Here is a 24,732-nt window from a genome sequence, read left to right as displayed (position 1 = left end):
AGGCCAGGAAGAAAAAAAACAATTTAAGAGACAAGCATCAACAGATGGTTTCACTAAATCTCTCACTACTCAATTTCTTTGTTGCTTCCAGAATTTCAATTCATACCACACAGCTCCACTGTTTGTGCATTTCCCGAGTTTGACAAAATGTCTCCCACACACTCACACAATGTGCAGCCTGAGTGGTGCAGCGATGACGGAATGCTGGCATAGCAAAATTCTTGACAGTTTAAATTCAAAAAGTGACAGTTTGAAACACATATGCGTCTTTAACTGTCTTTAGTAAGAATGGGAATCTCATATGAAACAAAAATATGGAAACACATTAGTATGTGTTGTTGTTTTTGTAAAAGACCTATAGGCAGAACCACAACAGAGAATGTGCCCAGGTTTAACTTCTGGGTAAGAACAGGCAGAAAGATGTGGCAGTGAGGATGAGAAAATGGGATTTCTGTGAGTGAACCTTGGGTACAAAAAACACTTCAACCTTGAGAGAGATGCTAGTACATCAGTACAAAATAGCCATCACACGAGATGCTTAACTGCAATCCAAAAGATGCTCATGATGCTCTTTCAGTCTTATGAGCCAATGAATGGGGCGCACTCAGTACATTTGGGCATACACCAGCTTTCTTATGAAGCTGGATTTATACAATGCTAGTTGGTCAGGCACTTCTCCGTTATTGAAAGATGAGCCATGTAGTATTTTTCGGTCAGGAAACAGTTGCAGCAGTGATATGGAGAATGACAACTATTTATTGAATAAAACACCAACTGCCTAGTCAGTGTTAGCAGGTCTCTCCCAAGCCTAGGCTACAGCGAACTAACCTCCCAGGCTCTAGGCATATGACCAATATCCCCTGGCCAGAGTTCCTCTGGGAATTTGCTTTAAAGCAACAGTTCCATCTACAACAGGCTGGCTTTTGTGTCAGTCACAAATCCATCCCCCCAACTTCTCAGAGCAGTTTATTACATGTAAAAAAACAGTAAGCAACAATTACATGAGCAGATAATGTATGTGTATGTTTTGGATTGAAGAATGGAGGAATCCGCCCACTTTAGTTTCACATTTTTCCAGTTCAATTTGCCATATTTCCATACCAACATGCGATTTTCTTTTCAAACCCCTCGTAAACATTTATCAGTACTGTGCATTTTTCCTAATATTCACATTTCTGTAAGGAAGTTCCCTTAATATAATACGTTTTCATGGATATATGCCTTTTTATACACACTGTTCCCTGACATATGCATTTCTATAAATTTTGGGGTTTGGGGGCGGGGGCGTTCATACATACATCAACACATAACTGCAAATTTCAAACTGGCTGTGTTTCAGTTCACTCTTTCTTTTTAAGAAGTGCAGATTAGGTAGGTTCTCATTAAATGCAGATTGAACCAAATTCCTCCCCCATCCTTACTCATCACAAGCATGGGAGGAGGGGGTGAAATTAGATCCAAAAACTGTACAGGGGTCATTATTACAAGAGTAAAGGCTGGGAGTTGGCGGGATAGAAAACCCCAAACTTACTCCAGTTCAAAGGTATTCTGTTACCAGCATGACTGACTGACTGACTGACTGTCCTTCCCTCCTTTCTAGTTAAGGGCGGCAAGATGAAGCTCTTCTAAACACCCCACAAACTTTGAACCCAAGGAGAGGTGCCCCCTATCCTGTAAATCCTCCTTCCAGAGGAAGGTAACTTAGCTTGACTCTTGGATGCCATTATGCTTCTCAGTGCCTGTTGCTGGCAATCACAAGTGAGGAGAGCAGTGCGGCATTCAGGTCCTACTTGTGGACTTCCTATAGATGCCTATTTGGCCACTGAGAGAACAGGATGCTAGACTAGATGGGCCTATGGACTAATGCAGGAATGGCCTGCTTATGTTCCCATAAGCCAAGAGGAACTAGACCCTAATGTATGGACATTAATTCTCTGCCTTTAATCACACCATTAAAACGGATATGCAGTATTATTCAAAAGGATATTTTGGAAGCTATTGAAGCCTTTTTTTGCCATTGAGCTTTTTCAATAAGTGTGTTATTTTTATACTCTGCCCTCCAATAATATATTGTAGTGTTCCCCTTCCCTTCCCTCTAGGGATTTGGGATGCAGGGAAGAACACAGGTAAATGTTTTCACAGATTCAGGCAACATATAGAGGAATTACAAAAGCACTGGCTACTCAGTCATATGCATAAGTTCAGTTAATTCCAAGCAAAGTTCATGATTATTTATCAACAGTTCTTACCTGGCATCCCTGCTGAATCATTCATACATTTATGTATGATTTGAACAACCTTTACTGATTCACACTGAACCTTGAGGGCTTTTCAAACACTGAGGTCCAGAACATGATCAATCTATGAAGTGGTATACAATATTGCAACCTTATTTAATGAGACCAAGTTACATTAGTTGATGGGGAGAAAGAGCAAGTTATCAGAAGTGCAGGACGAAAATGATGTGGACTGAAACCTTACTTAGGGATGGAGAGGCGGGATGGAGTTGCAAGGGGTCAGGGGAGTTTTTCTTCCCAAGGGTCAAATGTCTTTGTCAGGAAGCTTTCAGGGGTCACCTGCCGGTGGTGGACAGGGCAAAAGGCATAAGAACATAAGAAGTGCCTTGTTGGATCAGGCCAATGGCCCATCTAGTCCAGCATCCTGTTCCCACAGTGGCCATCCAGATGCCTGTAGGAAGCCTGCAAGTTGGACATTAGCACAACCGCGCTCTGCTCACCTGCAGTTCCCAGCATCTGGTATTCAGAGGCGTACTGCCTCTGACAGTGGAAGTAGAGCGCAGCCGTTGTGGCTAGGAGCTGTCCTCCATGAATTTGTCTAATCCTCTTTTAAAGCCACTCATGTTGGTGGTTATCACTGCCTCCTGTGGGAGTGGGTTCCATAGTTTAACTATGTGCTGTGCAATGCAGCAAAGAACACAGAGACAAGTGGACAGAAAAAAAGGTTTATGACTCTTATCTTTGGACAGTAGCCTCCACCCCAGCCACACAAAAGCCAGAACTTTTTGCACACGCAATTGTATCTTTCCATCCTCCATACAAGCAAGAGATGGCATTGTTACAGCTCAAGGACACATTCCAGCAGGGGTAATTGCGTGCTCCAGGAGGGTGCAGAGCAGGGCTTCTGAGAGGTGTGGCCTGAGGAGAGTCCCAAGGGTCAGACAGAGAGGCCTAGAGGGCTGCATTTGGCCTATACTTCCACAGTTCTGCCATAATGTAACAGGGAAGAAATTAAGATAAAGTCATGACTCCTGTATCTAGTAGTGATCTGGACACCAAAGCAGATACAGGAGTCATGACTTTATCTTAATTTCTTCCCTGTTACATCATGGCCTATAAGGACAGAGCCTGCACCCTTCATGGACACCTTTCCCTGGGCCTGAAGGACCAGGTGCTCACCACCGCCCAACACCAGTCTGGTAACACTGGGATGGGTGGTTCCCATGTCCCCATGATTTCTTCACTCTAAGTTGCTCTCACTGAGTTTCAAATGCATATGTGCACTCAGTAAAGATCTAGGCTGCGTTATGAATCAGGCTTACAAATAAGTGCTCTGCCTGCTGTAGCCATCAAAAAGAAAAATAATGTTGTGACAATTAGGAAAGTTGCAGGGAGTAATTCATAAATCATCGTAATAGCTCTGCATAGGCTAATGACGCGTTTTATCTTCAGTAATGTATACAGTGTTGGTTCTCCCAATTCAAGGAGGAAGGTTGTACCAAAGCAAGATGGTTCAGGGTTTGCAAAGTGGCACAGAGAAAACGTAAACAACCTTGGTAAGTTAATTCTGAATTATGGTGTGCTGCATTTAGGAAGCAATATGAAAATAGTGAATACTTAAGCCCTGACTCTTAATTCTGACTTAATTAATGTTTCTGATTGTTTATTTCTCTTCATAATTCTTTTACCAAAGAATAAACAACAATGCTCATAAAAGAATACATCAGCTTCTAAAAATAGCTACATTTTTCTAGTAAATACAAGCCATCTCTGTAGAACACAACGGGTTGCCTCTGCTTCTGTCAACATGGGAGTATTTTATTGTCTTTGCAATATAAGCTGGCATGTACTTATACATGACATTGAGACAGGAAGGTCACTGCTTGCTATAAAGCCACAGAGAAAGTCACAGAAGTCAAGACAGGAAGGAAAACCTCAGAGTGTTAAGGCTGACTTACATGAGCAATTCCTGTGCTTCTGCATGTAGCTTGATGGCTGGGATTGTGTACATGTGCTGAAAACAATCACACCATGTTTAGGAAGTGTCAGTTTCCTGTATGGATCTCAACCCAAGATCAGAACCCCAACACTGCAACGTACAAACACTTTTTAAAAAGTGGGGGTATTAGAAATCTGTTGAAATACCGTTTGGCAAACCAGACCCAAGATGATGATGATTTATTAACTTTGTATACCGCCATTCATCTGAAGATCACAAGGCAGTTCACAGCATAAAAGTGCAATATGAGAAGACAAAATACACAATAAAACAAAAATAAAACAATAACCCCCCAAGCACATTTAAAAGACCATAGAACCAACCAAGGGCCTAGTTATAAAGAAACATTTTCACCAGGTGCCAAAAGATATGTAATGAAAGCACTGGGAAAGCCTCCCTTGGGAGAAAACTTCACAAACAGTGAGACTCTGGGCCTCTCATGGAAGAGGCAAACAAAAACAGGCCTCAGATGATGATCGCAGGGTCTGAGATGGTTCATATGGGAAGAGGCATTGTGGTCCTGAGCAATTTAAGGCTTTATAAGTAAAAACCAGCACTTTGAATTAGGCCTGGAAACTTATCGGAAGTCAGAGCACTAAGACCAGGATCCGTGTAATATGCTCAAACTGTCATACCTTGGTGAGCAACCAGCCTCTGAATTCTGCACCAGCTGAAGTTCCAAAAACTGTCTTCAGAGTAGCCCTATGTATAACATGTTGCAGTAATCTAACCTCTGGGTTACCAGAGCAGACAACAGGCGTTCAGCTATCCCTGTCCAGACAGGGGTGCAACTGAGCCACCAGCCAAAGCTGATGGAAGGCATTCTGTACAACTGAGGCCAACTAAGCCTCAAACGATAGCAAAGGATTCAGAAGTAGCCTCAAACTACGTACCCACTACTTCAGAGGGAGTGTAACCTTATCAAAAGCAGGCAACCTCATGCCTATCCAGTTGAGAGTACCACTCACTAACTGCTTCAGTCTTATCAGTTTCTCAACTCTCAACCAGTCCATTACTAAGGCAAGATAAGTCCAGCACATCCACTGCCTCACCAGCAGATGTAAATGATAAGAAGAGCTGTATGTCATCAGCATATTTCTGGCAAAGTACTCCAAAACTCCAGATAATCCCATCCAGCAGTTTCATTTAGAAGTTAAACAGCACAGGATAAAACTGAGGAACCCCACATTGAAGGCTCCATGGGACCGAAGGTAAGTCCCCAAGCACCACCCTCTGGACAGGACAATCCAAGTAACACCAGAACCATCACAAAGCTGTGCCCCCACCCATAATTCAAGGCAACCATTCCAGAAGGATACTATGGTTGATGGTATCAAAAGTCACTGAGAGGTCAAGGAGAATTAACAGGGGAACATTTTCGCTGTCCCTCTCCCAGGAGAGGTCAGCATACAGGGCAACTAAAGCAGTTTCTGTGCCAAAACTGGGCCCAAACCCTGATTGAAATGGATCTAGAAAATCAGTTTCCTCCAAGAGATCCTGGATCTGGTCTGTGACCAGTCGTGCAAGAACCATGCCCAGGAAAAGGGAAATTGACAACTGGTTGGTAATTCTTTAGATTTCCCTTCTCTAAAGACCACTGAACAAATATTAGGGACACTGGATCCATTAAAAGGAAAGACAAATTCACTATCATACTGGCCAAGTTTTCAAAAAGTAAATTAGAAATTCCTTATCAGAATCTCAGAATAAAACGTCTAAGTTGTTATTCTCCATTTTTTATGTACAGGGAGATATATATTTTTAAGGGGCATTAATATCGGCAAATATCACTTGTTGTTTATAATATTATTGTTCCAAAAAAGGCATACTTCATGGCTTCTCCAAATGTGTGTTTTGGCATTTAGCTGCCTCCCTGGAGAAGACTAACAGAAGAACCTATTGGCCTCTGCCATTAGCCTTTTCTGTCCAGAATTCTCCAGGGCCAAGGGGAAGTATCTGTGGCATCAAGAACTTCCTGTGTGGGATGCCTCCAAGAAAGTGAGTCACTTGGAAAAATCAATAAGGTCATTGCTGCCACAAATGTTTGGGCACGTAGCCAGTTCAGTGCCCTTTTACCACCAAGGGTAAATGGATAAATGGATAATGATGGGTTGGCATAAGCTGAGCAGGAAGGGGAAGAGGAAAGACTGGGTGACAGGCTCCCTCCCATTCTAAGAAGCAAATATTACCTGGGTAAGACACTATAGGTGCTTGCAGATTATTGAGTAGACAGTGTTAGCTATTTAAAGAGTATTTATTCTGCTTCGTTTGTGGGGGAGTTAGATGACATTGTTTCCTAGCAAGTGTTATCCCATACATTAAGTGTATTTTCCTGTCACTTTCCAGTTTTGGGGGAAGAGGGTTTGTTGCACATGACCTCCCAATCAACTATAATCGTGAAACATGAATTTTCCAGTATTTGATTGAATACCACCTGGAAATAGCAACTGTCTGGAAACATCATTGGTGCCTATTGAACAATCCAATTAAGAATCTGTGTGGGGACCCCTGGTTTTCTTGTTTTATCTTCTGCTTTCTTTTTACAATCAAACAATGTATAAATTCTATGAAATAAATAAATACATAAAAAAATAGAAATGTTCCCATGCGGCAGCTCACTGGCACGGCCAAAGCACAAATGAATAAATACCCATAGACTAAGCAAAAGAAATTGTCTAGGTGAAAAAGAAACACACATTTCTTGTGTTGTGAAATTGCTTCAAGATGCTGCATAGGAAGTGATCCATAAATAATAATAAAATAAAATGATGGTGATAATGGTGATGATGTTAGAAAGACAAGCTTTCCTGGCACCTAAAATGGAGTTTTGCCCTATGCCCTTTGAAAATGTAAGCCAATAATGTCAAGCTGACCACACCTTTGCAGCCATAGTCAATGTAAATCACAGGTCAATCTCAGTTCCATATGAGACTAATGGATTTGGGCAAGAACACTTTCTTGTAGCTAAGCAAGTTAATGCTTCACAGGTTTTTCAGCTGAAAGCCCATCTGGGATTGTTTGTGTAAAGAGATGAGATGCGTGGATAGTGCCAAAAATCAATACAGTGAGGAGGGAATTATCCGACAACTAACCAGCATATTGCTATTTTGTGCTTTTTTCCCAGGGCTGCATATTTGTCTCTGCAATCTTTGGTGACATTATTTTTTCAAAAGCAAACTATCAGTAATCTCTGTGATGTAACCTATGTAATTCAGAGATTCATACATGTTGCACATATTATAGTGCACAGTGGGAAGTGGAATAAAAGAGTTTCTTGTTCAATTGCGTGATACTGTAAAGACTGGGACATAAAGGAAAAGTAAGCCGTGGTCTTCAGTGTAGCTATGCATGAACCTGCCATAAAACTGGGTCATCACAAGCAGTCCCCGCTTTGCTGACATTTCCTTTTAAAGTGCAAACTGAATGTAATACAATAATATGGTGCATGCTATGGAAAGGCATCAAATGCTTTCAGCTGAATTAAGCGTGTGCCTTTTCCCCTTTCTTCTCCTAGCAACATGCATCGCAATACATACCACCATATTATTAAGTGTAGTGGTGGCCCCATCCCATAGCAAATGTGGTTGCCTTGCCTGGGATCACAGGGGTATATGTGTCAACGTGGTTTCTAAGAAATAAATGAGAGAACAGTTGGAGGCAGAAATGCTTCTGAACACCACTTCCTGGAAACCATGGGAGGGAAGGGTGCTCTTGTGCTTATGCTCCGCTCCCTGGTTTCCCGCAGGCATCCGGCTGGCCACTGTGAGAACAGGATGCTGGAATAGATGGGCCATTGGTGTCATCCAGCAGGCTGTTATTACATTAACGTGGCTTTCACAACAAATTTTTCTTCAAGGGAAACTGTGAAATCATGTTGATTTATTTGCTTACATTTCCACCCTGCCTTTGTTCTACCACAGAGTTGAATGTGGTTCCCACCCAAGCAGAGATCAGACACAAACCTCCTTAGCTTCGGCAAAGTGGTGGCCTCCCATGCCTTCAGACAATACCCTGGGACAAACACATGCCGATAAAGACTGCAGTCACATCATATAGAGAAAGTGATGTATGCAAGTTACAGTGAGCTCTGTTCACGGTTAGTTACTAAAAGTAGACCCCTAATGCAGTATGATGTCAGGGACTGGACTGAGGAGGAATGGTAGAGACTGCCTCCCCCTCCTCCTGAACCTTCCAGAGAAGAGGAAGACAGTATAGATTTACAATAGTGGTTTGCAGAAGGTCATGGCTCAGAGATAGAAGAGGGACAAAGCTGGGAAATAATGGAAGAAAAGGAGGTGGGAAGCAGAGCCAGAGCTATCATTATCATTAGAAAGCATTCCAGACCCCCCTTCTCCCAGAACCTGATGGACAGTGAAAGTGGGAGAGCAGAAAGCGAAGAGGCAAATGGCCTTAAGCAGCTACTGTAAGGGTGGTTGTGCTGTTGACGACTGAGAAGGGAGGGGGGGAGATTACTCGGAGCAACTCCATTACCCAAAGAGGCAGCATTTCTAAGCCTCTCTCTGCGAACATTGAATAAAAGACACTGGTAAGAGCTTCTCGTCTACCTATTGCTGGCAGCCTGCCGTGAGGGGGAAGGTTGGGATTCCCTGAAGCCTGGCATATACTATAAATATCACAACAAACACTAACATAAAACACTAATAATGCAAAACACTATCCCATTTGCAGGCATCTAGTTGGGCACTGTGAAAACAAGATGCTGGCTTAGATGAGCCATTGGTCTAATGAAGCTAGCTCTTCTTATGCTCTTCTTATATCAAATTTATTTCTGTTAGGTTGGATGGAGCCAGGGGTTTCCTTCTTCTGACAAAAGTAACTTCCTATAATGGAAGGAGCTACTTCTGTATATCAACCTTTGAAGTTACTATTTATTTTGAACGTGCGTATTTACAATTGTACACCATTTGTCAGTTTTGCTTAATATATATTTTAATTCAATTTCTTTTGGGTTCGGTTCTGGCTCTTTGGTCGCTATTCATATGCTCACTGGAGCATATTACTATACTCTAAATTTAGAACTTGTTTTTCACTGAGGACCTAATTAAAAGGTAATACACACACACACACACACACACACACCTGCCTTTCTTCCATCATGGAACTCAGTATGGTGTAAATTAGGTTCAAAGGTGATTTCCTACCTAGAACTGATCAGACTCAAACCTGTTCCTTTAAGCAAGATAATTACATCTTTCCTTGGGACCATGGTCCTGAAGGTGTGAAGTGATGCATTTGTTCTCTAACTGATACGTAAACAACCCAAAGACATAGGAAATTCAAACAGAGAATACCTTAGAAAGAAGATTATCTACCACATGTGTATCCTAAATGAATACTAGATTTGGTGCATTAAAAATAAGCTAAACAAGGACAAATCTAGCCAATGGCCTTTTGTATAATTATTGCCCTCCTTGTCATTATTTTCAAACTCCATCAAAGCAGAGCATGCACTCTCACCATCTTACAAGCTTTGTCACTTTTATACAGCCAGAACTTCAAGTACTCTCAATTCTGTAATTATACCCCTTTTTATCACTGGCGAAGTGTTATATAAAAAGAATAAAATTGCTTCCTGGGAAATAGAATTTCTACTGAGAAGAACTCATTACAGGAGGCAGCAATTTTACTGAGCTTACAAATTACATATTATTGTTAAAGTCTCTTTCAAATCACTTATTCAGAGAGCAAGAAAGATTGATTCAGAGAACATAAACACCCAAGGCTTACCCAGAGGTTGATGTCGTACATGGTTTCTTTTAAGGGCCTGTTTACATAATCGTTTATCCTGGGGTGGCTACCTCTGATGCACTTCAGTTTCTGACTTGTTTACATGCTCAAGTGGTGAATCAGAAGCGAGAGAGAGCAGAATTAGGGACTCTCGATTCACATTTCACCCTGGAATAACTTGCAACAACGGAGTCGTCATTTCTAGCATACAGAGAGTGGGTGGAATGGGCTGCAGGGAGGATCACAGATCCAGGCACTCAGCTTTGTGAAGCAGGGGGTAAAAAAAAAAGACCCCCCAAAGTGGGGCCTGAAGCAAAATGTTGCAGCATAGAGGGCTCTCATTCAGGTTTCCAGCCAGCTACAGTATCTTATGTCCTTTCCCAGGATACTGCATTCTATCCCCCTACGCCTGCTTCTTGGGAGAAAAGCAATGACAAACCTAGACAGCATCTTAAAAAGCAGAGACACCACCTTGCCGACCAAGGTCTGCATAGTTAAAGCTATGGTTTTTCCAGTGGTGATGTATGGAAGTGAGAGCTGGACCATAAAGAAGGCTGATCGCCAAAGAATTGATGCTTTTGAATTATGGTGCTGGAGGAGACTCCTGAGAGTCCCATGGACTGAAAGAAGATCAAACCAATCCATTCTGAAGGAAATCAGCCCTGAGTGCTCACTGGAAGGACAGATTCTGAAGCTGAGGCTCCAATACTTTGGCCACCTCATGAGAAGAGAAGACTCCCTGGAAAAGACCCTGATGTTGGGAAAGATGGAGGGCACAAGGAGAAGGGGATGACAGAGGACGAGATGGTTGGACAGTGTTCTCGAAGCTACCAGCATGAGTTTGACCAAACTGCAGGAGGCAGTGGAAGACAGGAGTGCCTGGCGTGCTCTGGTCCATGGGGTCACGAAGAGTCAGTCACGACTAAACGACTAAACAACAACAACAACCCCAGTTTTCCTTTGGGGACGGTGGCAGAGCATCTTCTTTGCAGCAAAAGATCCTAGGTCCAATCTCTGACAACCCTAGGTAGGGCTGGGAGAGAACCCTGCCTGAAAGCTTGGAGAGTTGATGCCGATAAACGGAAACAGTAGTGAGCCAGATGGGCCAATGGTCTGACGCAGCACATGGCAGCATCCTGTGTTTCTGTTCTCCCTCCCCAACAGTAAGATAGCATTCCATGTTCACTGAGTATGCTCACTCCTGACTGGACTGTTTAGGGGAAATCTGTCCCTTAGGGTTTCCCCACCCCTAAAGATTTTTTTTGTACTTCTGCAAACTTTGGGGTTTCTCCTAACCTCTATTGGCACCTCAGTCTCCTCCCCCCTGCCAGCTGTATGTTCAATTAGGGACTGGGTCCAGGGCAGAGATGGTGGTCTGTGGGCCAGCCTAGGATGGGTCAGCCTGATTAGGGACCCCTGGCTCAGGGCCATGGGGCAGCTATGCACAGCCCAAATACAAATATGCATATTTTAGAAGGAAATGCAATTGGAAACCAATTCCAAAATGCATATTTTGGGGAAGAATGCATACAAAATGCCACAATATACTGGTATTAAAAAAATAATAATCACAAAAACTGGGACAAAACAGACATATGATTGAGTACATGTGAAACTGACATGGAATGGAGTACATGTGAAACTGACATGGAATGGACATATAGCTGTCCTTACATTCTGAACCGGAAAGGCCTGCCTACACACAGGGAAGGAATTGATCAAATTGCTGTAGTATTTGAAGGACATCTTTGCCATATACCTCCCTTCCTCTGCTTGAAAGAAGAACAAAGCAAGTCAGAAAAAAAGATAACAAAATAACCCTCTTAAAAACCCTCTACTTGCACTCTAAGTGTTAAGTCATATAATTTCATTTCAGTCTTTCTTGGTATACATCCATCTTGTAACCGAGCAAAGTCATTATGATGAGATGAAGCAACTGTGAAGTTCATGGCTTCTCCTGGTTGTTTGTGTTTTCACTAATAAGGCATTTTAAAAACTGTGGTAAGGGTCTAGAAACCTTGTTTCCTCAGGGAAGCAAAATGAATTAAACAAATATATGGATCAGATTTCAGGATTAACACTTCATCACACGTGTCACAGCAAGCTTTCTTTTTCAAATTTAAACCTATCATATCTAGCCAAGGATTGAAACTAATTCCTACTTGAGAATAAATGGAAGCATTTTATGTGGCATTAAATGCTCATTGAGTTTTAATCAGATTTGTGAACTTGGTTTCACTGGGCTTTTTTTAACCTAAGGTGTCACTGATACATTAAGGGAAATGCAATCTCGTTTCACCTTCTGCTTTGTCTATAAATAAAATCTTCCGCAGGGCAGAAGATTAAATTAAATAAAAGGTAAGACGTCTAGTTTGTCTCATGTCAAAAGCTATAAAGTTGTTTGGATACAGTGGGCAACAAACCAACCAACAAAAATTTCTAAAGAACAAAATGGACAATTTTTGCAGGATTGAAAAGGTAGACCACATGTTCTGAATTGCTCCATTTCATATAAATTCTTTATGAAGTCCTCCACAGCCTTCAGGTGAAATGGAATAATAGGGACATTGCACTAATCTTATCATGCAAAACTTAATATGCTTGAGGCATGATCAATACAGCTGAGTGTCAGAAGCCCTATAGTGCTGTCAGGATCAGGTTTGCATTGGGAGGCCCTGATACAGGAGGAGAAAACAGCAAATGGAGTGCTGACTGATAGGAACTGAGGTTGTTGGAGGGGACTCTCCCACCTGCACCTTGACTTTAGCAATATCAGAAGGAGCAGTAATTCCAGCTCCTCCCCCGATCTCCTAGCAGAGAGGAAAGTCTCAGTAGAGGCTGGGGAGGGCTGTGGGCAACTAAGCAGGGAGGCAACTGAGAAGGTGGCAACTAATGACCAGCTGCCTGAACAGAGGGATACAGAATTTTTGCCTAGAACCAGGCAAAACCTTCACAGATGGGAGCAGACTCGCCCACACTGAAGTAGCACGTATTTGCGAACTCAGCATTCCCACAAAGTGAATGTATTTTTGCAAGTGAGCTTGCCACGCCTCATCTTTCAAAGCTTGGTGGACAGGGAATGGAAACTATTGGGACATCTTCATTGCTTCTATCCAGTTCTGAATGTCTTGCCTGATTCCTGAACTCCTGATTCATGGCTCCTGAATAGGAACGTAATTCGAGATATCATCTTGCATTGTTGGTTTTTCATGCATTATTGAGCCCATCCTACTTTGCAGCTCTCTCTCTTTCATAATTTTGATGCCCTTCGCACTTTCCCCGTGTAAAATTTCATATTTGTTTTCAAGAACCTCAAGGTGGGTTTCATAACTTAAATTCTGGCCATATAATGGTTACCACTGCAGGGGAGGGTGTGTTAACCAGTGGAAGGGAATCCTTAGTTATATTTCTATTAGAATTACTGCCTCCCTCTCATTGAACAGATGTTCTCAAGCATCCCAGGGAAAAGGTACAGTGCATGCTTTCAGACATGCAACTGCTGACACAGTGATCTTTCGTGAATAAACACAAAGCTTTACAGGAAACTGATGCCATTTTAATTCAAAGAAATCAAAAGGCAGAATATATTTACTCTAAATAAATGAACTTGTTTTATTAAGATTACTTGCCTAAAGTGAAACTAACATAGCAGGATTTGCTATGATGATGAAAGTTTTTTGAAAAAATATTTCCAAAGGACAGCCTAGTGCCTCATGGTCCAATGAATATTCAGAGCAAATGATCAGTTGTGTGACATTTCGCAAGCAATTTTGAAAAACATGAACTCTGCAAATCCTGAACTTTGTGTCTGCTGCAAGTTTGCACCATTACTTGCTTGAATAACGATGTCTTTCTTACTTACTTGTAGGAGCCTCTATCTGCATGTGTTGGCTGTGAGGCAGGATACATGAGCACAAAAACTGAACGTTTTAAGAAGATGTGCTGCCTGACTAGATAATTTAATTCTTTTTTTGCTCAGAGAATTAATTGATCTGGAAAAAATATTAGATATGCGGTTTCTACAAACCAGGACATTAAATGTACCATTAAACAGCTTAGACTAGAATCAGTCAAGTTGTATAACTTGCAGTTGCTTCTCGGGATAACTTTCAGCAATACAAGTAAATGGTATGTTTTCTGAGACAACGCACTGCCCTGAAGCATAAATAAATTGCAATGCAATTTGAAATGCACTAGACCCTTACAAGCTTTGCCCTGTGAATGCAGAATAGCAATCCGTTTCGCTAGAGGACCAGGCCTTGCTCTCATTTCCACTGTACAGAGAATTGAATTTCTATTGCAGTCTCTGCAGCAGCTCTCTAGTCCTTGTCTTGATCTCATATATATTAATGTTAAGTCTGTTTTTCAGAATTTCAACAAACACACAGAGATTGCAACTGAACCCTTTCCCCCAAATGGCTCATATGAACAATAGGAAAAAGCAAATATTATATATTGTACAAAGTATTTCATAAGATGTTCTTATTAGTGTAGAATGATACCACCTGAGGTCAGATGATGGATATAAGGTGCAATTGCTCTTTCTCAATGCAAGATCATTCATTTATCAACCTCATGTGGGCTAACCCCTGTAAGCAGAAAGCAGGGGCAATGTTGGAATAGATTAAGAGAGAATTTGAGCTGGGAGAAGGAAACATACAAACTAACAACACATTAAAATGAAGGAAAATAAAACCATTCAGCTAACAAAAAATATCTAAAATGCCTGAGCAAAGAATAAAAGCTTTAAAGCCTAGTGTTGAAAAGAATACAGAGTTGGTGCCTGACATACCTTCATCAGGAAGGCATTCCACACTCAGGGTGCCACCACAGTGAAGGCTCTCTCTTTTGTACACAAATAATGTACTTCTAAAAATGGAACATGAAGACGTGCACAGCAAGATTAGTACACTAGGAGCCATTTCTTCAGAGACTGGGCCCCATATGGATTCAAAATGAAATCTAAAAACAGTAACAACAAAACTTAATGGTAGTTGTAGTCCAGCAACACCTGAAGGGCACCACCTTCGCTACTTGTGCTCCATAGTTTACTTCAGTTGTGGCTAGAACAAATTCTAAAACTGATGCCTGGTGTTAACTAGGAAGAACAGAAAGCCAAGATTTTTTAGAAAGGGATCACTCTGGTATCATGCTACAATTCCTGTTAGCATTCATTTGCACATGACTCTAGTTTTATCCTGTGCCCTACAGCAAACAAGTGGAATAAAATGATATGAAACCAGGATTTCATTTGTAACATTTGAAACCAAATCAATTCATCCTACTGATTTAATTCAATTTCCATTACACTGCCATACAAGTGCCTCTCAGAGTGCTTTGTGCAATCTAATAAAAATTGAGCTTATTACAGAGAAATGAGAAATCTCACTAATGTCTCATCCTGCTGTCTTTAAAGACATGGCACTTTGCACATCTTCAATTGCACATTTCCAAGATTCTGAAAAGCAGACAGCTCCAGTCACAAAACAGGAAACCTCAGGCTGAATTTGAATATTAAATTTGGAATGGTAAAAAGGAATCTGTGGCAGAGTTAATTTCCATTGACATCAATGGGAGGGATTTTATTTTATTTTTTAAAAATGAAGGAAAAAAAGGAAACAGCCACCTCACTGTACATGCTTGCTACTGCAGCTGCAAAAAGTTGGCAGACTATAGGTAGGAAGTGGTACTGGCTCCTCCACAGCCCCCCCCCCCCGACTGCTCTGAGGTCAACATCCACACCATACATTTAAAGTTCACCGAATGCACATTGAATGAAAATGGCATTCCCCAAAGAATTCTGGGAACTGTAGTTTACCCCTCAGTGAGCTGCAGTTCCCAGCATGCTTAACAAATGGCAGTGGTGTGGATGTGACCTTAGGTGCAGAAGGGAAAAATAGAAGCAGCACCATGGACAGTAACAAATGAGATAAGTTTGATGTATTAAGGGTTGTGCTTTGGAGTCCAATAAGCTCATGTTTCCCTGCTCAGCCAACAACAACTTTTTCTGGAGGTTTCACCTCATAACTAGTTTCTTTTCCCTGTGGTTTAAAGAACACAATGGAAACAATTACAAAACGTGTTAAAATTTGGCTTTGGTGCACAGCTAAGCTGCAACTCATTAAAGACTCCTCTTCTTAAATTATCCTCTGTTCTTCCCACCGACAGAATTTCCCAGTGAAATTCCTCTGTAGAGCTTACATTGTTAATGAGAGTAAATCTTCTGTGAGTTCAGCAGTGTAATTTTGTCAGGTTTAAAATGCCTCGGTCAATGGCAAATACGCTCTGCTGATTAGAAGACAAACAGCACAGGGATATTTTGATTGGCTGCAGTGAAAAACATGTGTTGCCACCCCTGTTCAGAGAACTGCAGAGAGTTGCATATACCTTGATGTGCCTGTGAATATTGATGCAGCCTACTGTCCCCTCTCCAAAGAACATATATGCAGCAGGAGTGTATGCTCCTGATCTACAACACAGTTTCCACATGGCAACTAATGGATCTCTCTCTCAATGCCTGCCTCTATATGGGGCTTTCACAAACATCTGGACAGTCGGTCATGCTTTTTGAAATTGCAAACCATCAGAACACTTAAGGGACACTTTGAACTGCTCACCAAAGACTTGCTGAAGTGAAAAAAAGCTTAAAGACAAGGGTGGGGAACCTTTTTCACCCACATTCCTTTCTGGGCAACCTTCAGAATGCCATGTGCATGGCAGTAGAGCAACAAATGCAAATTTTACCTTTGTACACTAGGTCAGCTTCTACACATGTTCACACACCCATCTCTGTCCTCTATCCAGACAAGCAAGGGACATTCTTCTTCTTCTCCTTTGGTGATCACTGATAGCTGAGTAAGATTGTCTTCCATAAACATGGTTTTAACAGTTGGTCCATAAGTGACTGTGTAGGCCAATTCTGGATCTACATGTCCTTCCACAGTGGGGACATAGGTTTCCGGGCAGGAGTTGATCGTGGTGAAGGTTTGCCAAGCATGCCTTCCTCTTAGCACATTTCTCCCTTTTGTCCTGAGTTTGAGTGTCTTTAAAGCCCACAGCACCTTTGGTAAAGGTTGTTCTCCAATTGGAGCACTCGCAGGCCAGTGTTTCCCAGTTGTCGGTGTTTATACTACACTTTCTTAGATTTACCTTGAAAGAGTCTTTAAACCTCTTTTGTTGACCACCAGCATAAGCTTTCCATTTTTAAGTTCAGAATAGAGTAGTTGCTTTGGAAGACGATAATCAGGCACCCGAACAACATGACCAGTCCAATGAAGTTGATGTTGAAGAACCATTGCTTTGACACTGGTGATCTTTGCTTCCAGTACACTGGCTTTAGTTCACCTGCCTTCCCAAGTGATGTGTAACATTTTTCGGAGACACCGTTGATGGAATCTTTCAAGGAGTTGAAGATGGTGCTTATTATTGGAGTTCAAAGACTTGTTCCAGTAAAGAGAGAGCAAACAGGGCTTGTGAAGGATGTGGCCTGGGGAGAGTTACAAAGGTCAGACAGAGAGGACTAGAAGCCCACATTCAGTTGCTTGGCCTCAGGTTGCTTGCAGAACTTGCCAAGATGATGGTGTACGCTTGTTTCTATGGGCAACTTTGGGTAGCAGTTGCAAAATTCCAATAGCAGGAATCCTGAACACATAGAAATCTACTTCTGGACAATTTACCCATCACTATACTAAGATTTGTTCATGTAGAAGCATATATTGCAGGAAGACTAGCTTTGCTGGAGCATAACTTTCTGCAGTGCTACAACTATACCAGCAATAAAAATTAATTTTTCAGCACCAATACTGAAGCATCAGGCTTTTTCATTTATTCTACCAAGCTGTATTCCCTAGACTCACATTGCAGATATGTGCAAAGAAGAACTGGAGCTGAAGAATAAAAAGAATCAATCATCTGATCCCATGAAGCTACTTTAAGAGCAAACAATACATTTGGCACAAAGGCCACCCAACTGACTCTTTTTTAAAGTTATTTTTTATTTGAAATAAAACAACGGCTTTATTCACATAACTTGCTTAGCCAAATATACAGACTTCCAGAGAGGAGCTTGCAGCTTCTTTGTTCCTCCTTGGTCTTTATTTTACTCCTAAGCCAGACTGAGCTAAGTCAAGGCTCTGTAGAGGAGTTCTACAGTGGTACCTCGGGTTCTTTACCTGAAACTGTTCTTAACCTGAGGTACCACTTTAGCTAATGGGGCCTCCCGCTGCTGCCACTGCACCACCGCCACACGATTTATGTTCTCATTCTGAAGCAAAGTTCTTAACCTGAAACACTATTTCTGGGTTACCAGAGTCTGTAACCTGAAGCGTCTGTAACCCATGGTACCACTGTATCTGCTATTTCCAGGGCCACAGAAGAAGACAGATGGAATTCTGCTTTCTTATATAAAGTGCCTCTTTACGTGAAATCTCACTGAAGCAGTGCACTCCCTGCAACCAGCCTCTTCCTGCTTGCAATTGCAGAGAAATGCTGAAAGATGAGAGGTTGTGTTGCAAAGCCGAGACCTCGCAGGCGATGACTCAGTCACGTTCAGCAGCAGCAGAGTTATTTTTAGCCTAAAGTGGGCCAGACATCCCCAGAAGTGCAAGATGTGAGGAGGGGGGATAATAATAACAACAACAAAATGGAAAGCACAGTGACTTTGAATGTTTGTCATGCATGCAATAACTCTTGTGCATGACTTGGGAATAAGAGAATTGGAAATTCAGCCTTGAACCAAGAAGAATTAGAAATGGCTTCTTTGGATTTCACAGCATTTATGTGCACAGATGAGCTTTGCTTCAAGAGCCTGAACCCTCTTCGCTATTTAACTACAACCAATGTCTTCAATATCAAACAAAAGAAAATATTAGGAGCAAACATTTATTTGAAAAACCACATATTTCAACTTCCTTCCCACCTCTCCTTTATCTTCAGCAGAAGATCAACTTGAGAATTTGCAAATATTTGTGGATGTACAGCTGCCGGTGTTATTTTTTTATTGTATTTATTTAGAAAGATTTCCAAACTGCTTAATCAGAGAGCACTCAGTGTGGTGTACATCATAAAATTGTAGCTAAAACACAGCTGAATGCCACTCAACTATTAAAAACAACTATGCACAAAATAATCATCATTAAAACACTCAGTAAAACTACTAAAATGAATAGAAGTAACTAAATTGTATGTCTGGGTTGGACTGCTGAAATAAATAAATAAATAATTCAGTGGTGGCGGTTGTGGGGTCCCAAAACAATATAGTATTGGTCTTCAAGGTCAAGGTTGTAATCCTATAGCTGCTAACCTAGGATGAAACTCGCTTCCAAGTGGACATGTATAGTATTGTAGCGTTAATGGCAAACTACAGAGTCCCATCCATGCATTATTTCCATGCAGAGAACTCAAAAGTTCCTTGTCCAGTTACCATTGCTGTGCCCTTCAACAACAATGCCTTGAGCATGGCCGTCTGCAAATGAAACCCTTTGCCTATGTAATTGCTCACACTTAAGGACTCCATGCATTCAGGAACCCCAAATAACTGTGTGCCCCAGAGAATGTGGAGTAGCAGCCTGAGCAAAGGGATCCCCTTGCAGACAACAAAGCTCAGGACTGATCAGAGGGTCGAGCTAAAGTAGTGATGTGGAAGGCGAGAAGCACAGCACCCCTCTAGCTTGAAACTATAAATTGTCCACACAAGAGTAATGCATGAACAGGGCCTTAAAATCTGACATTAGCAGCACAATGGTACACACCAGAAGGGAGTAACCTCCCCTGTCAAGGGAATGTTCCTTTGGGGTTAATTTATTGGGGACAGCATACCCGTGGTGGTATGTATTCTGGAGGTTTCTAGTCACTTCTTTTCCTTGCCTCATATTTTGTTCTTAACAGGCACTGTGAAAATAGGACACTTCTCACAGTGTGAATATTTTGGGTAGGAAAACTAGACCTCATTTAAAACATTTGTGATCTCTGCTATTTCGAGTTTAGAATAGCTGAAGGGTGTTTCTATTTAACTGCACGGCCACAACTATTATATTTAACACAAAGGTGTAAAACCTGCTCAAACTGATGACTAAGGTCACTTCCAGCCTGTCTCTATTTTGCAGGAGGGAATCGATTGCATTCCAACAAATTTAGATTATGTGCAATTAAAGTAGGTTAAAGCACTCTTACACACACAGAAAACCCACCTCAAAGCAACCAGGCTTTTCGCAGTAAGGAAAGTGATGAGAAATGCACCAGAAAGCATTAAATTGGTTGATCAGCCATAAAACCTCAGCACGAACAAATCAGGACAAATGCTCAATAAAAAGTGGGACTCATATAACCTCTGTCCAAATAAATTGCTATGAGTGCTCAGATCAGACATTGTATAACCTCCAGGCAAGCTTTGTTGCAAACAAATCAGGCTCAATATTATTCTATACTCCACTGAAATGTTCAAATGTTTATTTGATTGTCCTTGAATGTCTCCTGCCACACCCTTTGAGAACCACTGGCTTAAGGTGTGCAAGTGGATTGGTGAGGGACTATTCTATTCTATTCTATGTGATGAAATTCCTATTTTGCAAATGTTTTCACAAACTGTTGCAAATGATTCACAGGCTCAAACAGTAAGATGCTGGTGCCAGCCAAAACGCATGTCTGTTGACCTTATGCTGGCACTAGGAAATATAACCCAGATGGTACTGTTCTGCTACATGCTTCTAGTACAGTATAGCAGCATTGTGGGAAAGAATATATATAAAAGAGAGGGAAGGCATTCTTGAGGCATCTTAAATGGCATCCTATATGTGTTTTAGATTCACTGGAGCCGCAGAAGCTTCTGTGCCATTTCCTGATAAGAGGAAGGGGATTCTAGTACGCTATGGCAGTTCCTTTTACACACCCAGTACAGAAACGATACCGACCTAGCTTCAGAAGCACAGGTCACTCTCGGCAGCTACTAAAAATCAAAGGGAAGTGGGTACAAATCACAAGACACTTGAAAACATTACCCAGAACACTTATCTGCAGATGAAACACTTCTAGGTGATCTGTTCATTATCGGAATAGAACCAGGCCTTCAGAAGTCCTTGATGTGATTATATTTAAGCCAATCCTCACATTGCATTATTCTCAGAAGAAACTGTAGGTAGTGGGTGGTTAATCCCCTCTTGGTAAAATGTAACAGCCAAGGCTGAAAAGCACTTTTGTTTATTTGTTCCACGCATATTTCATGCAGCTAAAAAATAAAAGCCTGCTTTGTACTTTTCACTTTAAGCTGTGCTTTCAACCATTCAGCCCAAACCTCTCCTAGAAACCCTTTCCATTTGTCCTTTAAAAGTTGCCCATGCCATTTGCAACATATGCAACCTTCCCCATCTCCACTATGGTGTTAAGATTTCAATTCCCACCAGCCGCCATCATTGTGGCCAATGGCCAGGGGTCATGGGATTTGTAATCCAGAACATCTAGAAGTCACCGATTACGGAAGGCTGATTAATATAACTTGCAACTCATACACCATCTATTGTTTGCCCCTGAAACAGTGATATTCAAAGAGATGATGCTTCTGGAGGTTTTTGTTGTTGTTGTTCACATGGCTAATAGACATTGATACACCCATTCTCTTCCTCACATAGCTCCACCACAAATGCCTTAGGCCAGGAACAGCCAATGTGATGACCTTCAGGTGTTTTGACTACAACTTCCATCACACCAACCATCAGTCATACTTGCTGGGCCTGATAGGAGCTTTATTTTCATGACATCTGGCTATCTCTGTGTTAGGGAATGCAGAACCTAAGTACGTGAAGCAGGAGGACAAAATCAGCCTCTCTCTGGTTTCCAACTAAGCCCATTTACAGCCTGTTTATTGCACAGTTCCAGCCCTCTAGAACTATACTGATTGAATTTGCATTGCTCAGTTTTAAAACCATTTAAACCAGAGGCCACCACAGTTTGTGGCAGCCAGTTGCAAAATTGAATTACATATAGTGTCAATAAATATTTGCCTACCATTTCTTTGCATAGAGGAGGAAGGACCGCTGGGAGGAGAGCAGAAAGATGAAACACCTGCACCAGCACAACCGGACACCTTCATCTGCCACACCTGCAGCAAAACACATCTCTCTCATATCAGTCTCTACAGTCACTGCCATGCTGTAACTGTCTAATGATTTGACTTCACCCCCGAGGACGCACTCTTGCATTGTTCCCGAGATAGACAGATGCCAACCAACCATGTCCTTATAAATATGCTACACTGTTGGCTGCACCACCAAGCACCTGTGGTCTCAACGCTTCCCTTAATACACAGCAGCACACATAATTTATTGGAGAGTTCAACCTTGATAATTTAGTTACATAGAAGTATTATAAACACCAGCAATGTCACTATTTTTAACAGTTCTACCAAATGACTGGAATGCTGTTGATGCTTCGCTAGATATTCTACACTGATTGAGAATAGATCTCTAGAGCCTCAGCAAACAAACCTGTAGATGAACCCTGAGACCTTTTGAATGCATTGCTCTCCTACTAGAGTAATGATCTATTCTGCTTCTAGGATTATTATCTGCTATAGAGAAATCTGAATAATGGACATCCATATTACCCCGTGTGAGATGCTGAACCTTAAGACCATTGTCAAATAATGGTAATCAATGTGGTACCCTCCAGATATTGCTGGATTAAAATTCCCATTATTGCTGACCAGCTGGACTACTTTTAATTCTACATTTTGTTGTTTAATTTGGCTTGTTTACTCTTTGGTTTTTGCAGAGGGTTGCATTGTCTTTTGCTTACTAAGTTTTCCCCCCTTTCCATTTTATTACAGCTATTTTAGTGCTGCTTCATACTACTGTATTATTGGGAAACCAATAAATGGGATAAATAAACATTATAAACAAGGAGCTGCTAGATTATCATGTCACTATTCAGAAGGCAAATGACACTCAATCCAGGATGCCTCCAAGTATTATAAGAGGGAAAACTGTATTCTGAGTCAGGTCGACTTCAACTTCAACTACATGAGCAAATAGTACAAGAAGTGTTGGCAACCAAACTTCTCTGGGGAATTCGCAACATCCCCAACCCCTTTGCTGTTTGTTCCCAGCAACTGCTAATGTGAGACAGACTACTTCAGAACATGGAGTTTGCATTTAGCTATTAGGGTTGAGAGGAGGTGCTTTGATGGGTGGAGGAGCAGGTAGCAGAACTCTGGCTCTGCAGGGCTGAGAGAAGGGATTGTGTAAGTGGCTTAGCAGGATGGTGGAACTGGAGTACCCCAGTGAACGGTGGACAAATGGGGACAGGGATAACAAAGGAGGAAAATAGCTCCAAGAAGAACAGCACTGAAGCAAAATGTGTTCATATTTTTTAAAATTACCGAAAATTGCTGAAAAACAAACACAAAATGAGGGATAGTGTTGACTCAGCTCTAGCAAAAATCCATCTCTCTCCAGATGTATGTTGCTGCGCTCTGATTTGCATAAAAGTACACCAACTTTGCTGCAAATCTAAACATGATATCCTTTCATGCAGTCCTCTGATACAGACTGAATAATCCCAGATTATTCTGCAGATGGTTATAGTGTAAAACAAATAGGCCAATTCATATGTTGATCATTCGTCTTGCTAGAATAGTTCTCAAGTTTCTGCAAGTAATACTAAATGGTGCAATCCATCAGGATCTTCAACACAATCCCCATTTAAATGATGGAACGGCGACATAGGGTTTTATTTCGGCTCAGTAATTAAAATCTTCTCTGTGATTGACATCCTTTCCCTATCTTTTCCTTTTTTGAAAGCAGAAACAATTTCTTGTAAGTACAATTGATCGACTGAAGTATGACACTTCTGTTAGTGCTTAAAGTGTGTTAACTATTTGTGCAAATGTCAGACATAGTACAAATATATTTGAGATATGACAGGTGCTTTCTTTCCACTCTTAAGCCCTGCTCAGGTAGATAATGAATGTCTGAATAGGGCTTTAACAATACCAGCAATCTTGGAACAAAATGTCTGATTTTTTTTTGTTTTTGTTTACAATAGACTTAGCAGACCTTTGCTTCTGGGATCTGGTTCTTGATTACTTTTCAAAGTAGGCTATTTACACTTGAGCCAAGCAGATGAAAAGTGCCACCATTCTGATTACACACTGCACAAAGGTGCAAATAGCTTTAGAAGGCGCAGAGAAGGTCCTCCATATTCAACGAAAAGGCCAGCTGTATATGCCATTTCTTTGTTGGTGCTATTTTGCTAGACATGGTGTTTTGCTGTACATCTTGTTGTTCTTTACTCCTTTGGCAGAAGTCCAGCATGTTGTTGAATCTGACTGACATCAAAGGTAGAAGCTATTTTCCAAGTGCCTTATATTCATACAGACTTTCAGCCTCAGGCCATGTTTTAATTGGTTGGTTAGAAAGAAACAGAACATCTAAAATTGCACTTCTTTTTCAATTTGGCCTGTTAATATCTTTTTCAGGAGGATAGTTTGTGACATTTTGGTTTTAAAAAAGATGTCTTCTTGATTTTGTTGAGACAGAAAACAGAAATTTAACCATGCCTTTATTGGTAGGAAATATTCCATCAAATCCAAGGTACAATTATGGTAGATAAAGGTACTGATCTTGCAAACTCCTATAAAATCAGTAGCTAGACATTTGTAGATGACATCGATAAATATGGGATGGTTAAAAAAACCAATGAGAGCTTGACATTGCTTTCAAAATAACTCTCCAGAGCAGGGGTCAGCAAACTTTTTTA

At 41.3% G+C, this 24,732-nt stretch overlaps 1 protein-coding gene and 1 long non-coding RNA gene across 4 annotated transcripts in view; one reads left to right on the top strand and one right to left on the bottom strand.

Moving 5' to 3' along the window:
* The window catches only part of DGKB (diacylglycerol kinase beta), a 323,351-nt gene that overhangs the window by 282,200 nt on the left and 16,419 nt on the right, over positions 1-24,732 (bottom strand). The window contains exon 2 of the mRNA XM_083405386.1: positions 4,196-4,251. The gene's annotated coding sequence lies outside the window, so the exon portion shown is untranslated. The remainder of the gene's footprint in view (positions 1-4,195; positions 4,252-24,732) is intronic.
* Positions 218-22,892, top strand: LOC310660639. 3 transcript variants are annotated; one of them, XR_014503557.1, is made up of 5 exons: positions 218-402; positions 1,601-1,696; positions 3,690-3,793; positions 6,102-6,234; positions 7,361-7,748. It is a non-coding gene; the product is annotated as an uncharacterized lncRNA (long non-coding RNA). The 3 variants fall into 3 exon arrangements; XR_014503556.1 differs by lacking the exon at positions 7,361-7,748 and adding an exon at positions 21,997-22,892 and having other exon boundaries at positions 220-402; positions 3,723-3,793; XR_014503558.1 differs by having other exon boundaries at positions 225-402; positions 3,723-3,793; positions 7,361-7,745.

The sequence above is a fragment of the Podarcis tiliguerta genome (assembly GCF_965153285.1).
Source record: "Podarcis tiliguerta genome assembly, chromosome: 12".
In the NCBI taxonomy this organism is placed as follows: domain Eukaryota; kingdom Metazoa; phylum Chordata; class Lepidosauria; order Squamata; family Lacertidae; genus Podarcis; species Podarcis tiliguerta.
This window is presented reverse-complemented; position numbering and strand designations above follow the sequence as displayed.